The following is a 6000-nucleotide window of genomic DNA, read 5'->3' as shown; positions in this document are numbered from 1 at the left end:
TATGGGATCATGCACTAGGTTAAATTGTCTGAAGAAAAGCTTGGTAGACATCAGTTCAAACTGCTTTTCCTCTCAGAACTCTTCTTTTACGAGAAATTTTTCACTTTTACTGTTCCTTATGGGTTGGTTGAATCTCTAAAAGTGATTTGGATATAGTAGTACTCACAGGATACAAACAGGAGAGTGGAAAGCAAAAGGCATTTTTCAGTAAGATGTGCAAGTGTAGGAGCTGAGTGGGCTGGGTTGTAGCTTTGTACCTCTGGAAGAAATCGATTGACAAGATGTTTCCTTATAAAGACATAAAGTAAAAGAACCAATAACATGAGCTCAGTGACAACCTGATCATTAGCTTCATGAAAACGAAATTCTTTATCACACAGAGAACTTATTTCAAATGAAACTGTTTCCAAAATCAGGACATCCACCCCTTAGGGCATATCTAAACTACCTGGGTGATGTTGATTCCTGAATGAGGAACTTTGCGCACCCACACACAACCCTGGTTCTTCCAACATTGTCTTAGAACCTTACTTTCACCACTGCCCTCATATTTGCAGAAATGACCAGCATTATTTTGTAGTTCAGTTTTGTAGGACATATTGGAGAAGAACGTTGACAAGATGGAAAACTCACATGGATTGTTGGCTCCTTCCTTCAGTGTCTACTTTGAAGAATATGCAGAAGAAAGAAGGAAGCCTGCATCTAAGGAATTGACCAGGGGAAGAAAATTGAGAAAAGCCAGCATAGATACCAAAGGCTTGGGCTGACAGCAATAGGAAGATAGACTAGGGGAGGGCACTTTAGTCTTGCTTTTACCTCTTACTCACAAAGCCTCTCGACATTCATTACTTGTCCCACAGCCACTGAAAATCTGCAGCAACACCTGGAGTAGTTGGTTCCTACCAGGCTGTGGTGAAGAGATGACTCAATCAGGGGTGGACTGACTAGTGGACTTTATGCTTTCACTCTCCTACATCTTCCCCTTTCAAACCTCAGGACTGGTGGGTTACAGTAAGACTTCATCTTCCCAGTGTTGTTTCGTTATAAGAGTTTCCAGGCCAGTCCCTGAAGAGAGGAATTTCCTTGTGGAGTGGTCTAGATTGAGTCTGTGGTGCCAAGGCTGTACCTGTTGATTAACTCCTCTGCTCTCTTTTAAAAATCATCTAGAATGACACACACTGGGGATTTTAGACTCCTATTCTTCAGTGCACATTATCAGACAGGCCATGTGATGGCCCCAGGGAACACAAGCTTACAGAATAAAATAACTAGATTCTCAAAAGCTAGATAATGAAACATTATACACCACATGAATTAGAAGTATGGGGACAAATAAGTCAAGAATTTAAAAGGAGCAGAATAAAATCCTCCAAGAGATAAGGGGGTCCTATTTGTTTCCCATTGCTGCTGTAACAAATTATTGCAAACTTAGTAGCTTAAAGCAACATATATTTGTTCTCTTAACAGTGCTGGAAGTCAGAGTCTGAAATTAGTCTTATGAGGCTGAAAATCAAGGCATCAACAGGGCTCGTTTCTTCTGGAGGCTCCAGGAAAGAACCTGTTCGTTGTCTTTTCCAGTTTCTAGAGGCATTTACATTCCTTGGCTTATGGCTCCTTCCTTCCTCCATTTCAAAGCCAGCAGCATAGCATCTTCTCTGTTCTCTGACTCCTGCCTCCCTCTTATAAGGACCCTTGTGATTACACTGGGCACAACTGGATAATCCAGAATAATATCCCCATGTCAAGATGGTTAAGTTAGTCACATCTGCAAAGTTTCTTTTGCTGTGTGTACCAGGATGAATCGTGTCCCCAAAAAAGATAGGTTCAAGTCTTAACCCCTAGCACCTGTGAATGTGACTTTACGTGGAAATAGGATTTTTGCAGATGTAATCAAGTTAAGATGAGGTCATACTGGATTAGAGTCTTCTCTAATCCAGTGTCTGGTCTCCTTATAAGAAGAAGGATGAACACAGACACAGACACACAGGGAGAATGTCATTTGATGACATAGGTAGAGACTGGAGTGATGTGTATGGAAGCCAAGAGATGCCATGGATTACTGGCAATGCCAGAAGCTAAGAGAAAGACATGGAACAGATTTTCCCCTGGAGCCTTCAGTGGGAGCATGGCCCTGCCGACAGCTTGATTTCAGATGTTTAGCCTCCAGAACTGTGACAGAATACATCTCTGTTGTTTTAAGCCCCCCAGGTTGTGATACTTTATTATGGCAGCCCTAGGATATTAATACACCATGTAAGGTTACATACTCACAGGTTCCAGGGATTGGGATGTGGACACCTTGTGGGGCCAATATTCAGCCTACCACAGGAGTATGTTAGTAACACAAATTAACCACAACAGAAACAAAAAGAACCAAGTAGGAATATTAGATATGAAAAAGAGTTGACATAAAGAACCAATTAGATGGAATAAACAGCAGGATAACTAGAACCAAAGAATGAGTTTGTGAGCCGGAAGACTGGAGTCAGGAACTCTTTCAGAAGGAGCAGTAAGTAAATAATGAAGAAAGAGGAGAACACAGAAACTAGAAGTAGAAGTCCCCAAATCTGGATAACAGGGTATCCTAGAAGGGGCAAGGGGAACAGCGAGGGCAAAATAATTGTAATCAGTATCTTGGAATTAAAGAAAGATGTAAGATTTCAGATTAAAAAGTCCCAGAGATTGCCACGCAGGATAGACATGGAAAAACCCTACACTTAGACACATTGTATCAAAAGTTAACTGTATTAATACAAAGAGGAAATTCTAAAAGTCCACAGAGAAAGAGCAGATCAACTACAATAGAAAAGAAATCTGATTGACATCAGACTTCTCAGCATCAATGCTGTATATATGTATCAGAGAAGAAAACTTGATCTAATTAATGGAAAGCAGGAAAGGAGAAAAATGATACAGGGGGAAAGTACAATGGTTGGAAAATATGAAAAAACAGTTCTAATATAATAATATTAATAAACATAAATTTGTCATCTCACCAATTAAAAGATGGAGATTTAGATGATATTTAAAAAAAATAAACTGTGAAAAATCAAGAGCACATTGTATAGATTCAATTCAGGCAAAAAGATATAGGAAATTTGAAAATAAAAGTGTATAAACTCATACTGACCACTATGAACCAAGAGAAAGTTGGAGTAGGAATCTTAATGTCTGACTCTAGATACATCAAAGTGAAAAAATATTATATCAGAGAAGTGGTGATGGTGACATATACTGGTAAATAAAATAACAGAGCAAGGAGGTATAATCAGCATTTACATATATGATCTAACAATATAGCCTCCAAGTGTACAAAGCAACAATGGGTAATGGTAGAGAGAAATAGATATATCACCATATGTTCCAAGAGATTTTAACAAGCTCCCCTCAGAAACTGATAAATTAGACAAACACTAGAGACATAGAAGAACTGAGTAATTAATAAAAAAGCTTAAACTATTTTGTAGATGTATGTTTGCATGTATTTCTGTGTGTGTGTGTGTGTATCTGATTACATTGGGCACCTGGATAATCCGGGACAATATTCCCATGTCAAGATCCTTAAATTAATCACATCTGCAAAGTCCCTTCTGCTGTGTGTTCTGGATTGAATTGTGTCTCCCAAAAGATATATTGTAGTCCTTCCTTATCCACAGGGATGTGTCCCAAGACCCCCAGCGGATGCCTGAAACCACAGATAGTACTGAACTCTCTGTATACTCTGTTTATTCCTGTACACACATATTTGGGGTGCACAGCAAAATTGGCACGAATCTCTTCTTCTTTCTTCCCAATTTCATGGATAAAAGGTTATTCTTACTGTAGATCTTAGCAAGCTGAGCATATGATTTTTTTTTCTTTCCTTAGTGAGTTGAGAATTTTCACCTTTTAACTTAAAGGAAGCATGTTGTGGCTTTTCTTTGGCATATCTGAACTGCCATCATCACTACTCTTGTGTTTGGGGGCCATTATTAAGTAAAATAAGGGTTACTTGAACACAGGCACTGCGATACCGTGACAGTCATCTGATAGCCAAGAGGGCTACTAAGTGACTAATAGGCGGGTAGTGTATACAATCTGGATATGCAAGACAAAGGGATGATTCACATCCTGGGCTGGGTGGAGAGGGATGATGGGAAATTTCATCACACTACTCGGAAGGGCATGTAATTTAAAGTTTATGAATTGTTTATTTCTGGAGTTTTCCATTTAATATTTTGGACCTCCGTTGACTGCGAGTAACTGAAACTGTAGAAAGGGAAATCATGAGTAAGGAGGAACTACTGTATACACACACACACACACACATATGCACGCACACACAACTCAACAACGAAGCCACTGAGAATACAAATAATCAAACAAATTATTTGCAAAATGTTCTCTCACATGGAAAATTTATTAGACCATAAAGGAAGCCTCAATATATTCCAAGGAATGAATATCATGTGGGCTATGTTCTCTCACCATAATCGATTAATGCTAGAAATTTTAGAAAAGAAAAGAAATATAGTTTACATAATCCTAAGTGTCAGGTGTTATATTACAAATAATCCTTGGGTTAAAAAGGAGTTCATGAAGGGAATTATGAAGTTTTAGGACCCAAAAATAAAGGCTCACATGTTACTATTTGTAAAACATGGCTAACGTAGTCCTTTGATGGAAATGTATAATTTCAAATAAATTTACCAGGACACAGAGATTTTGAAAATGAATAAACTAAACATTCAAGTCAAGAAGTTGAAAATGTAACACAGCAAATCCAAAGAAACCAACTTAAAGAAACAAGGAAGGAGGAATTAATATCAATAAAAGAGAAATTAATAAAATAATTAAAAATAAATATCAACAAAACTAAAAATCTCTAGCAATATTGAGCAAGAAAAATGAAAACAGAAACATGCAACAAAAGGAAGAATAACTGCAGATGTAACAGATTTTAAATAAAAAATAATATTATGAACAACTGTATAAGAATATACTTGATAACCTATAAGAAGTCATAAACTATATGGAAAAATATAAAGTTCCCAAGTTAGAAAAATTGAGTAGGTCAATAAACAATGGAGACATTAAAATGGTCATAAAAGACCTCCCTGCCACCAAAACTTTGTAGCCTCCTGTCTGTTTCATGGGAAACTTCGGCTAAATTTTTAAGTAAAAGTTAATCCTACAATTTTTTTCCAGAAAAGAAGCACTATCAACTTTTTAAATGAAATGAGCGCAGTCTTGATTCCAATATCAGATAAAGATGATAAAAAGCAAATTATAAGCCAATTTCACTAGTGAATGCACATTTCAATATTCTAAATTAAATATTGGCTACTCAAACATTTGGTCATTAAACAATAATTTATTGTTCAGATCAAGGTTATCCCAAGAATGCATTGAGGACTCAGCATAAGAAAATGTATCAAGAGAATTCATGATATTAATAGACAAAAATATAATAATATGACTTTAAATTGATGCAGAAAAAGTATTTGATAAATGTAAAAACCTATTTGTTAAATAAATTAAATAATATACATGGGAAGACATTAAAAGCTAAAGGGGCTATGCTGATGGAATAGGTGCTAGGTATCTAGGACAAGCTTAGGTTTTGTTAATGGCTTGATCCCATCACTTAATTCACTGTACTTTTATTGAAGTTGCTCTTCCATTCCCAGAAGTCCATTAAGGAAGGCAGCAAGAATTTTGCTGAAGCATAAAGTGACTGGTCATAAACAGTCAAAGCAGAGGATGTGTTTTAGCTGCAGCTTTTCTAATAGCCTAGGGCAGAGCAGGATGAGAACCAGGGAAATCAATACAGAGATGACTATAGGCCAAGCCATAGACCATTAGTTGTCTGGACAAGTTTACTCATTCATTTCCTAAACAATAAATCCCTATACCTTTTAATTTTTGATCTTAAAAAAATAGTAGAACTTTTGGGAAAAAAAATCCTAGTATTTCAGTAGGAAAAAGATCCTATTTTCCAGCCACAATCACAGTTAACAC

Source organism: Equus quagga, unplaced genomic scaffold, assembly GCF_021613505.1.
Source record: "Equus quagga isolate Etosha38 unplaced genomic scaffold, UCLA_HA_Equagga_1.0 146_RagTag, whole genome shotgun sequence".
In the NCBI taxonomy this organism is placed as follows: Eukaryota; Metazoa; Chordata; class Mammalia; order Perissodactyla; family Equidae; genus Equus; species Equus quagga.
Note: the sequence above shows the minus strand (reverse complement) of the source record.